The sequence below is a fragment of the Aotus nancymaae genome, unplaced genomic scaffold, assembly GCF_030222135.1.
Source record: "Aotus nancymaae isolate 86718 unplaced genomic scaffold, 86718_ANA_hifiasm-v0.15.2.pri h1tg000036l, whole genome shotgun sequence".
NCBI lineage: Eukaryota > Metazoa > Chordata > Mammalia > Primates > Aotidae > Aotus > Aotus nancymaae.
Genome location: NW_026988450.1, coordinates 55,417,736 through 55,430,975, shown reverse-complemented (window position 1 = coordinate 55,430,975; position 13,240 = coordinate 55,417,736). Strand labels below are relative to the sequence as shown.

The following is a 13,240-nucleotide window of genomic DNA, read 5'->3' as shown; positions in this document are numbered from 1 at the left end:
CTATTGTCCAGGTTGGAATGCAGTGGCCCAATTTTGGCTCATTGCAACCTTCACCTCCTGGGTTCAAGCAATTCTTGTGCCTCAGCCTCCAGAATAGCTGGGACTACAGGCACACACCACCATGCCTGGCTAATTTTTATATTTTTAGTAGAGCCAGGGTTTCACCATGTTGGCCAGCCATTCCCTCTTTAAAAAAATGCTTTTGTCCATTCTCTCCCCCATCCACCTTAGAAATTCATATGTATATGTAATGTTTATATTAGAACTTCTCACTGTATCCTGTATTGAACTTACCTTCTCCTATATTTTCCTTTCTTTCCTCTGTTTACTCTGGACATTCTCTTCTGACTTACCTTTCAGTTAAAGAATTATTTCCTCTGTGGTGTCTAATTTGCTGCTAAATCCATCCACAAAGGTCCTAATTTGGGGGATTGTATTTTTCAGTTTTAGAATATCCACTTTTCTTTTTCATAGTTTGTATCTTTCTACAAAATTCTTAATTGGGTCAAAATTCTCAACATAGCTATTTTAAATTTGATAACTACAATATCTAGAGTTACTGTGGGTCTTTCTATTCTCTGTTGTGTCACATATCTTGTCATGTGCCTATATTTTGTGTGAAGATAAAACTTGTAAAATTGTCTGGACACGCAGAAATTGATAATTCTCCAGAGAGAATTAATGTTTGCTTCTGTCAAGTGCCTGAGGACACTAGTAATACCAGATTTTATTAATTTATAGAAATTTTGATAATTTGAAGCTGAAATATCTTCCTAGGAAAGCCTAGCTACTTCAGTTTATCTTTCTCCCTAAAGTACAACATTTTGGGGTCCAAAGTGAGAAGAGATGACTAGGGCCACCATCCACTGTGATAGGCCTTGCACTCTGGCCCAATCCCATTATACACACAGCCTGTCAAATGCACCTTTTGGTCTCTCAGTTCCTGTTTCAGGAATCAACATATCCCCCAGAAAAAAAACAATCTCAAATTGGAGATCTCCCTCCTTAGAACTCTGTCCTCATTCAGATCCTATCCTACTGATACCACTTTGCTTTCTGATACCCTTAATATAATGTGTTTGCTTTTTGTCCAGTTTTTAAAATTGTTCTCAGCAGGATGGTCTGCATTACCGACCTTCCTATTACAAGACTCAGAAGTCTTGGAAGCAGAGCACTAATAAAGCAGTAAAAAACCTTTAAAAAATCATTTTGATAAAAGAATGGAAAGGCATACTGGAGAAAGCAAGTCTGGAAATCATCAGTGAAACTACTATGAGATCAGTTAATGTAAATAAAAGACTCCTATTACTGAATACTATAATATTGATAATAGCTATGTATAAAAAGTTTGATGATTTAAATTACTGTGCTGCAAGTCAGTATTTTCCAAAATAGTAATAGAGATATTAAAACTTCAAACACTTTAAAAGTATCTTCTAAACTAAAAAAAAAAAAAAAAAAAATGCTGATTGTAGCTTTTCTAATTATTCTCTCTATAATGAGATTGTAGAAAAAAAACTGTATTTCAACATTTCACTATTGACTCCTTATCCATGATCAAAACAAAAACAAAACAAAACCCCTCAATTTTCCCTCAAATCTAGTATTATCTTTTTCTAGATACTACTCCATTTCTCTGCTTCTTTTCAGTTCAATTTTTGAAAGCAGAAGTCTACTTTTACTGCCTTTACTCCATTATCTCCTATGGAATCCATGATGTATTGTAATATCGTCTCTTCCCCAATTCACAATCCCTACTCTGAAACTAATAAATTAAGTGGCAAATTTGATGGGCTTTTCCATTTTTATTTTATTTGATCTCTGAAACATCCAACAGATTTCTTCTGCATGTTCCTCTTTCCCTTTATTTGAAAATATTTACACCCCTCTTGGTCTCCCTCTTTCTCTTTATTTGAAAATATTTCACACTCCTCTTGGTCTCATACCCATTAATGCTCCTCTTTAGTGCCCCCTTTCCTCCATCTAGACCTTAAAATTGGCTCTAAGTGAAAAGATCCATGAAATTAAAGAGCTATAGGGCCTTGCTACTTAAGCTATGTTCCAGGGACCAGCTGCATTGACATCACCTAGAAGCTTATTGTTAATGTTAAGATCTGAGGCCTAGTCCAGAGCTACAGATTCACTACTGATTTGCATGCACAACACATTTGAGAGACACTACAAATAGAGCTTCTGAAGAGATCAAAAACCTGCAGTATGAGTAAGTGACAAAGAAATGGGCTTCCCTACATAACTTCCTATTTGTGACACTTAACACCAGAAGTTTTGAAATCTCTGTTAAACTAATACAATGGCTTCTAAATTAGTCGTTGTGATAGACTATATTATTGTTACTAAGCCTGTATTCCCTGTTGAGGAATATAAAATATCCTTCACCTTCCTATTGATATCAGACAGGGCCAACTTGCTTTGCCTAATAAAACATATGTGTCTTCTAGGTGGAAGTGTTTAGAGCCAATGTCATACTTTTTAGCTCTCTTTTCTCTCTATCTCAAAACCACAGATATTCTATATAGTGGCTGCTCCATCAACGTGTATTTCAGAAGGAAGATGTAATTTCTAAAAGATTATTCCACATACACACATGTGGGCACATAAGTCAGGCTATTCCCAATTCTACTCTTAGTTAAATTATTACGCCTTGGGAGACTAAAAAAAAAAAAAAAAAAGAATTATTCAACAATTCATGCATAAAAAAGCAAATCATCTACTAGGGGAAATGGAAAAGAGTCTGGCTTGCATGAGACTTCTCTATTGAAACATTATTCAATGCCACAAGACTGAAATTATGCCAATTATATCAAAGATTCCAGAATTGAGAAGGATATTCTAAAAGAATTACTAGGGAATAAAGAATAATAAGTTATAAAAATCTGGTTTAAAATCTAAATGTGAATGTTACAAACATGGACAATGTAAAAATAGTAAAATGAATAAATATTAGCATGTGAGAAGAAGAAAAATGAGAAATCAAACTGCTAATGTCATATCAAAGCATGGTTAAATATATCTTACCTAAAACTGAAACAAGACTGTAATAACAATATCAAACTGAAATTTTTTTTTTTTTCAGAATCTGCTTAAATTTAGACACACTCCTTAGGAATTAATCTCTTGTGGTGAAGAAGTATTATCTTACATTCTGTTGCTCCCTCCTTCTATCCATCCATCCACCCTTCTATATGTATATACACATAGAAGAGATCTTGGGAGTAATGCCTACCCAAATATTAATAATATCTCTGGGTGACTGGATTAGAGGTGATTTTTTAAAAGTTTAATATTTGCAATGTATGACTTACTTATATTTAGTATGAATCAGGTTTATTTTAAAAATTGATGTTTTTTTCTTATAAAAGACTGGAAGCAAATATTCCACAATATTAATGGTTCTTTAACTGTGGTATGTGAAAAAGAATAATTATAATTCTAGTGATTTAGAGTATTTATTGCACAAGGACATTGCTACACAGTCATTTCATCTTGAGCATCTTTTTTTCTCAGCACATAAACATGCCTTCCTTTTAGCAACTTTTCATTATAAGTCACCTCAACTTTCCTAAGGTCTCAATCCTATCCAGAGGTTGGCAGAAAACTTAAACTTAAACATACATTTCTTTTATTAACCTCCATCATAAAATAGGTGCAAGCCCCAAGTACTTGTGAAGAAAAATACAAAATATAAACCTGCTAAATTTATCAAGAGTTTGATTGAGAGAAATATCACTAAGGAAAACAGAATGATGCAGAGTCCTTCACATCCTAAGTCAGTGGTTTTTAACACTAGTTACATATTAGAATTCGGTAAGAAAGTTTGAATTAAGATCTTAAACTTAGAGATTTCATGATAAAATCCTTTGATTACAATATTTTGGCATCAAAATTTTTTAATGGCTTCCCAGGGAATTCTAATATGTACCCAGCATTGAGACTCATTGCTATCAATGCTGTCCAATGAAACTTTCTGCGTTGGTAAAAATATTTTATATCTCCCTTGTATAATATGGTAGCCACTAGCCATGTGTCTTTTGAGTACTTGAAATGTGTCTAACGATACTAAAAACTGAATTTTAAATTGTACTTAATTAAATTAATTTACATTAAAATAGCACATGTGCCTAATCACAAAGATTCTTTGCTTGGCCAAATTTTAGTCAGGCTGCTGAACCTTCTCCTAGGCCTATCTGTGCACTTCCTTGTAAAATCCAGTTTCAGCAAGAATCATGTTAAGTCATTTTAGCAGGACCCTCCCCCCACCCCCACCCACACCTCCCATCCTGGATATCAGATTACCTTCCATATCTGATGAGTTTTCTCATCCTCCACTGTCCAGGTGAAGTGTGATTACCCTGGTCTGTCTTCAGCAAGAATCCCGGTAGGTTGGTTTCACCAGAATTCCCTTTATTTCTGACGTTACCAACTAGCAATTTTCCATCCATCTACCCCTACTTTACTCCTTGGCTATAAATTCCCACTTGTCCATTTTGTCTTTGGAGTTGAGCCCAATCTCTCTCCTCAGCCACAAAATCTCATGGCCACAGTCCCTATACCTATTGCAATTGTCCAGGATAAAATTTGTCTTACTGAAGTATTATCAAATAATTTTTTATTTAACGCTAGTTACTGCCAGTGCAAATACAGAATCCTGAATCCAAATTTCACAATTCTGTTCCTCATTTGCATTAGCTGCATTTCAGATACTCAAAAGCCATATTTGCCTAGTGGGTACCATATCGGACATCACAGATACAGACCACTTTCATCATCTCAGTAAATTCTATTGAGTAGTACCCTCAAAAAAATCTAAAATAGAGAGTTGTAATTATCTAAAAATCTATAGTTTAATATTTAAAACCTACCCCTCAGTTAAGATGGACTGTTATATAACTGCATATTTGGATTGCTTTCCCTTGTACAGAACTGTTTTTACTAATTTGCAGTTTAAAGCTACACCATTGAACTATATTCAAACTATATTTATTGGGTTTTAAAAAAATAAAAATAGACTTTTGAAACTAAAGTCTTTACTAACTATAAAAATAATAAGCTTTTTGGTTTTTTTGCTTTATTAGAGTTTCATGAGAATTTTTTTTGTTATATTCTCACTGTAAGAAGTAACTGTATTTCTCCTGGCTGCCTAAGTAACAGGTTTATCTTTATTCTACAGACACTGATTTATTTCTGATTACATTTCCCTTTTTCCATTCACTGCTAGAAAACAAAAGCTAATTTTTGTCCTTTTTTTAATATGTGTATTTGACCTTAAAACATGTTCTTTCTGTACTACGTTGAACAAAATTAAGAGTCTCTTAATGTAAGTTTCCTAGTGGCCATGAAATAAGCCTTCATACACAGAAAAACACTATCTGCAGTTGTTTTACTTTTAATGTTAGATTTCTGGAAGTTAAAAATATAAAAACCTACTTTCCCATAAGTCTTCTACCATAAAAAGTGCATTCTATTTATAATCTAGCAAATTTTAACACTGTCTCCAGTGCTTTAAATAGTTGACCAACTCAAACTGGAAAATTAAATATCCCTAAATAATCCTATTATAAACATGGGTAACTAAGTTCTCTTATACATATAGCAGGTCCTTGAATAACATTGTTTTGTTATCATTTTTTTTATAACTTTGATGAGAAAAAAAAATCAATTCCCAGTCAAGGCCACTGTGTGGAGTTTTACACATTTTACCCACATCTGTATAGGTTTTCTCTGGGTACTCCAGTTCCCGCTCACATCTGAAGACGTGCACGTTAGCTTAATTAGTGTGTCTAAACTGTGCTAATATGAATGAGTGTGTGTGTTTGTGTGCGTGCGCCCTGAGGTGGAATGGTGTCCTGTCTAGGGCTGGTTCCCACCTTGTACTATGAGCAGGACAGGATCCAGCCAACAATGACTCTGACCGGGAATAATTTGTAAATAATTATTTTACTTGTTTTATTAATCTTTAATGTTTGTATGTTTCACATTTATTTCAATGTTTAATAATGGAAGTGTTTTAGGTCTTTATTTAGAAGTTTGCTGATGTTTTTGTGACCTAGGAACTTAACTCTTGTTTACATCAATAGCTTAAGGTAAAATTGGTTTCTTTATACATTATTTGGCTTCAAAGTTACAGTTTCCACAAACCTATTAATGATGTTAAAGTGAGGACTTACTATACTAAACTGCATTTATATATTTACTATATTCTATTTTAAACACATTAATTGCTTCTAACAAGTAAACCTCCTAAAACTTAAATATTAAATAAAACCTTATAGTAAGTTTTAAATATAACAAATGTTAAGTTCTTAAGCATTCCAGTAGTTTCTAAGTATAGCCAAATTCTTACACCTTTCAACTTGAAATCACAAGTCAAAAAACAATTACACAAGTATGCATTTTAAATTATATGACTAATTTGCATGCACTTTTAAAAGTTTAATTTGCTGAAACATAACAAATGCCTTAAAGACCAAATACACTGATTATTCCTAGACTTAAAACAAAAATATTAATATAAGCATTTAATAAATTTCATCATTTTTATTTTACTTCTAACCTTTCCATGGATAAAAGACTTATCCACTAAGAAAAATGTGGTTCCCAGACCAGCAGCATCAGCAATACTTGAGAACTTGTTAGAAATGCAAATCATCAGCCACACAGAATACACAAATTCTAGGAGAGGTATCCAACAATGTTTTTCTAACAAGCCCTTCAGAAAATGATTCTGTTGCATGGTAAGGTTTGGGAACCATCAGCTTATTTTAAAGGCAGTTTTGTTCTAGAACAAAGATAATACAGGACTTCCTATCAGCTATCCAGTGAGAGGATCAGCAATTCTAAAACAGGCAAATCAATTTCATGCCTGAGACCCACTGAACTAAACGAAACACTATTAAGAAAGGCTAACTAGTTGGGAGTTACCATTAGAGCCCACTGAGGTTGCTGATCAAGTAGGAAAGTATTCTCTTCCTCCCACCCTGACTTTAGGAAAAGAGATTAAGACTGGAGCCAGATAGGGTTATCTTCCACCAACACTGTGAGATTTTTGTTTTGTGGTGGTGGTGGTTGTTTTAAATAGATACTGTAACAACTGGCATTCCAGGTCCCTTGGAGCAGGATCCCCAACCTTTTTGGCACCAGAGACCGGTTTCATGGAAGACTATAGATGTGGGGGCAAGGGGTGGGGGATGAGGAGAATGATGGTTTATCAATGAAACTGTTCCACCTCAGATAATCAGGCACTGGACCTTGCATGTGCAGTTCACAGTAAGGTTTACACTCCTATGAGAATCTGATGTCCCCACTGATCTAACAGGAGGCAGAGTTCAGGCAGTAATACTGGCTCACCTGCTGCTTACCTGCTTCTCACCTCCTGTTGTGCAGCCTAGTTCCTAACAGGCCATGGACTGGGCTGGGCACCCCTGTCTTTCCTTGGCTCAAGATAAGCCATTATGTAACATTCACTTACTTACTTAATTTATTTATTTATTAACAGAGTTTCGCTCTTATTTATTTATTATTTAGAGACGGAGTTTCGCTCTTTCACCCAGGCTGGAGCGAAGTGGTGTGATCTCCATTCACTGCAAACTTCACACCCTGAATTCAAGTGGACTCTCCAGCCTCAGCCTCCCGAGTAGCTGGGATTACACGCGTGTGCTATCATGCCCGGCTAATTTTTGTATTTTTAGTAGAAACAGGGTTTCGCCATGTTGGACAGGCTGGTCTCAAACTCCTGACCTCAGGTGATCTACCTGCCTTGGCCTCCCCCAAAATGCTAGGATTACAGAGGTGAGCCACCGTGCCTGGACAACCATCATCTAACTCTTAATGTATCATCTGAGGTGGCAATTTCCAACCTAAGATATAAATGATTTTTCTCACACCCTCACTGGATTTTGCATTTCCAGCTGTTATTTTACTATCTTTCTAACCCTAAAGAACCTTCAAGGACAATCCATCCTATCCTTACAATCTGAGGTAATTTAACTTTAATACCTTACATGACAGGATTTTAATTTTTCTGACATTTTTTTCCCTATCTCAAGGACTATAACTCGCAAATACTAAGAAAACACCTAAATAAATTCTGAATCTCTCTTTTCTTTCTTTGGCTCATATTTTTCAAAAGGAAAAAGGATAACAATAATACTATCTCATCAAATTTTTATTAGAATTACATAGAAAACATTTGCTCACAGCCTGCCCCATTACAACTATTATTCTTGCGATAGGTTGAGTACCAGTTATCTGAAATGCTTGGGAACAGAAGTGCTTTGAATTTTGGATTTTTTTGAATTTTCCTAAAGGATAAGATGGATTTGGAATCTGTGCATTACTGACTGAGCATCCCAAATCCAAAATGCTCCAAAGAGCACTTCCCTTGAGCATCATGTAGGTCCTCAAAAAGTTTGATTTTGGACTTTCTGATTTGGGATGCTCAACCTGTATTACTACTTCTGTTATTACTAAAAGTATTATCATTATCATCATCATCCCATTTATTGAAATAGCCATTACCCCTAATCCAAGTAAGACATGATTTTTTATACCTCCCAATATTAAGTACAAACCCTTATTATACACTCCCATAATATATTTTACTTTCCCATGCCTAATACCCAACACTGTTATAAATTCCTTATCCCATCTATTTTCCCAACTAGATAGGATCATTAATGGACCTCAGTACCCTCATCAGTAAAAATAAAAACGCTAGTGGGCCGGGCGCGGTGGCTCAAGCCTGTAATCCCAGCACTTTGGGAGGCCGAGGCGGGTGGATCACGAGGTCAAGAGATCGAGACCATCCTGGTCAACATGGTGAAACCCCGTCTCTACTAATACAAAAAATTAGCTGGGCATGGTGGCGCGTGCCTGTAATCCCAGCTACTCAGGAGGCTGAGGCAGGAGAATTGCCTGAACCCAGGAGGCGGAGATTGCGGTGAGCCGAGATCGCGCCATTGCGCTCCAGCCTGGGTATCAAGAGCGAAACTCCGTCTCAAAAAAAAAAAAAATAAAAAAAAAAAAATAAATAAAAACGCTAATATTAATTACCTCATAGGGTTGTTGCTGAAGGTTAACTTGTGCTTAAGACACAGCAATCACTATATGTGTTGCCTATTATAATTATTATTCCATGTCTTGGTTTACTTATTTTCTATGATTACCCAAAGTGAACCAATAACAAGAATAACAATCTCAGGCTTCTGAACTCTTCTCTTTCAATTACATACATTCAGCACATGAGATTTTCTTAATGTAAACCTAAAATGAAATTTCAGCATCAGGGCTAATCATTTAAAAATATTATTATTAAATAGGTTTTTCCTTGACATGTCAAATAATTCAGGTCATAAAAATGTAGTATGTCCCACTTAACTTCATTTTTCATCAACTCTTTTCGTACATACACACATACCAGTAATATATATGCTATGAGGCAGAGCAGTTTTAGGTGCCCAGTTCAGCAATTTGCAACTAAGGTCTATGGTTGGTATTACAAGTTGTTAATGTCCCATATTCGAAGCTGAAAGTACTGTTGGCTACTGTAGTCAGCACTTCTGCAGAGGAGTAGCCATTTTAGTAGAACTGTTCCATCACTGTTTCCACTACTGCTATCCACCACTGTCATCCTCCCACCAAAGAGCCAAGAAGGACTAAAACAAAAAAGTAGACCCCTGCTTCTATTCCTTCTCACAACCCAACATTAGAGGAGTTATGCATCAAGAAAGGATGGAGGGAAGTTTGTGACAGCTAGACCACATCTCTTCTTCACTACAAACCTAACCTGGAATGGGAACTGAGGTTGAGAGAAATGGAGGTAGAAACTGAATATGAGACTGAAATTTCTAAATAAATATAGCCAGTCTTAAATAACTGTAAGATACTGTTTTAACTGCAAAAAGTAAATGAAAAGAAAATGTATAAGGGCTGAGTTGTGCTCAAAGAATCCTGTCACCAAGTGGGAAAATGAGGTAGATATAATAGAACATCTTATGATGAACCTATTCCATGTTTATATTACAGTAAGTTGAGAATCTACACTAGTAAAATTTATCTATATTTATTACAATATAATCTAGTAAAGTGAGTACTTTTAAAGATTATACATTATGAGTTATAGTCATACCCCCAAACAAGAGCTATATTTAAAGTTCAAAACAATTTTTTAAAAATCAAAGCATAAGGTACCCTTTAATCAGGAACAAGCATTATATTTCAAAATGTTTCCTTTGTAATTGTTATTAACTAGATCAATGGTGTGATAATGTCTTTAATATGTATAAGTCTCAATTATAGTTTTCCTGGGAGAGCTATAATGATGGAGCCAGCAAGCACTAAAAGCAGGTAAGAGCAAAAGCAGCCACCTTGGAGAGAAGTAAAGGAAGGAGAGACACTAACAGTCTAGAATGGTTTGTTTATAGAAAGGGTAAACTCAGAAACATTTAACCAAAGTTGTTGTTTTCTTTTTTATTTTCTTTTTAGATAGAATCTCACTCTGTCATTCAGGGTGGAGTACAGTGGTGTGATCTTGGCTCATGGCAGCCTCCACCTCCCAAGTTCAAGCAATTCTCCTGCCTCAGCCTCCTGGGTAGATGGGATTACAGGTGTACACCACCACACCCAGCTAATCTTTCCATTTGTAGCAGAGACAGGGTTTCATCATGTTGGCCAGGCTGGTCTCGAACTCCTGACGTTGTGATCCGCCTGCCTCGGCCTCCCAAAGTGCTGGGATTACAGGCGTGAGCCACTGCAACCAGCTGACATTTGACCAAAGTTTTATCTGGTCTATCCTTAGTCTGTCAATTGCAAAACTATCCTATCAACATCATTACTGAACATGACTCCCCTCCATCGCTTTGTAATGCAAACTCCTCTGATGCTGGGTTGTGAGAAGAAACAGAAATAAGGTTCCACTTTTTCATCTTAGAAGATAAAAGGAGGAGTAATATCACTAACCACAAAGAGTTTCCTGGAATGCAATCATTCTACGTGTGTAAAAGCATCTGTAACAAGAAATACTCCTATAATAGGACTTTAAAAAGAACTGAAGAAAGAATGATAGGAGGAAACTTAAGCAGCTATTAAAAAGCTGAAATAAGAGAGTGTCAAGCAAACAGAGCAGAAGAAATCCTTCAAACAGACTGACAGATACTCATTCTGAAGGACACAAACACAAAGAGCCCTAGAGCCAAAATCCATCTGATAAGCAGCTGTAAGCACAGAATTCCCCTTTTAAACAAAGGCTAGCTGGAAATACTTGAAGAATCATTTATTTTTTGCTTGTGTATTTACATGTTGCCTCTCAAAAGTCAGCGAGTTTTCACTATTTCTGCTTCAAATGAAAATGCTTTAGAACAGAGAACTATTGAAATCACCAAATCCAACCTCATTTACAAAGGAGAAAATATAGGCCCAAAGAGACTAAGTAACTTGTTCAATTTCTTTCAGGAAGTTAATGCTAGGATGTACCTACCCACATGACTGTGGTCATACTTTGACCTCACAAGGCCTCTCTAACGTGTCAGAGATTTGGGGGCACTACGAATATTAAAGAATTTGCAATGAATTCATAAGGCAGATTCAACAGAAGAGGAATACGTATCACTTCTGTAGTGCCACTTTGAAGGAAGATGTCAGATATAGCTGTGTGCTCCATACACACACACACCCAGAGTCTCTCTTTTTGTTCAGTCTGGATTCTCATTCCGGGCTCAAAGGCTCTTCCCACTCCAGCCTCCTGAGCAGAGTAGCTGGAATTAGAGACAGGTGCCACCAAATGAATCCGGCACATGTGTTCGGGCTTATATATTAAAATACTAACCATATTCCTTTTTAGTTAAGTTACTCCACATACCTCTGAATTCTCCATCTATCTCAAGGCTGGTCACATATCAACTGTTTTCAATTAGGGTACTGAAAACTCGTTTAAAAAAATCCTTGATTCAAACACTTTAAAGTCCCATTCCTATGTCTGGTCCCACCTTTAAGAGGATTCTGCATTTGGTTAACGTCCTTCAGAGCAGAAACAAAAAGTATATCCCTCCCCTTTTCAATACCTAATTCCATAAACAGAAATTCTAAAGACAGAAGATATTTTGTGTAGAGTAAGGACAATTTATTTAAAAGGGCTATGCTAAAATGAGATTTTAATATTTCTTCAAAGCTTAAATTACATACCTACACACATAGATCAACAGATGTTCTTACTGTTTTACTGCTTTAAAGTAACTGGCAGGGCCCAGCATGGTGGCTCAGGCTTGTAAATCCCAGTACCTGGGAAGGCTGAGGCAGGAGGATCTCTTGAGGCCAGGAGTTTAAGACCAGCCTGGGCAACATAGCGAGACTCTATCCCTACAAAAATAAAATTTAAAACCAAAAAATGACTGGCAGGATGTGGAATTATAAATAGATTTAACATACTTTGTGCCTATCTCTATTTTCTAAACTAAATGCTCATTTATTTTCATAACCCTCAAATGTTAAAGCAATTAACAAAAACAAAATAAGACATGGCTAGGGTGTCTGCTACCTGTTAAAGGAAGCCAAGGACACTGGAAGTTACTCTATGCATTATGCTAAAACTGTTCAGCCGCATTTAAAAATATTCTGTAGGTTATCAATATCACGTCGTTACAACTGACTGTTTTAAAGAATGGCATAAAGCCACTGTGGTGAAAAAAAAAAAAAATCAACACAACACAAAATAAACAGGAACTGAGAAAGTTTCTAGGTTCTGCCACAAGACAAAGTGCAGCCTTTCAAAAAGTTCACGATGCAAAAAGTCAACTAATTTCCAATGTTAATGAAGCGTTTTGTTTTACAAAGAAGTATCTGGCTTTTTATTTTTCGGTTAGGAAGTGAATCCTAACAGCTGACAAACATCAAAGACTGACCTAAACCAAAACCAAAGACGGCACAGCGCTCTTCAAGAATCTAAGACTGAAAACATGGACGTCATATCTGGTTCAGTCTTCACCTCCCAGTGGGAGGGAAAGAGCATGGATCGCACCCTTGAAATACTTGGCGGGGAAAGAAAATCGAGTCTAGGTGAGGAAAGCAGGAAGAGAAGAGCAGGAAGAGCTGGCACGCAGCTGAAAGTCTTCCGACCCCAGAGCCGAACGAGTCCTTCCTTCCTCGCACCCGGCAGCCGCCACCCGAGCCGCGTCGCCCGCCCCGGCCCAGGCACACCTGCCAGGCCATACAGCGACCCACGCCCGGCGCC

General features: G+C 36.5%; 1 protein-coding gene across 5 annotated transcripts in view; it reads right to left on the bottom strand.

The window, feature by feature from the left end:
- OXR1 (oxidation resistance 1) overlaps positions 1-13,240 on the bottom strand; it is a 483,050-nt gene that overhangs the window by 79,442 nt on the left and 390,368 nt on the right. The gene's annotated exons all lie outside the window — the stretch shown is intronic.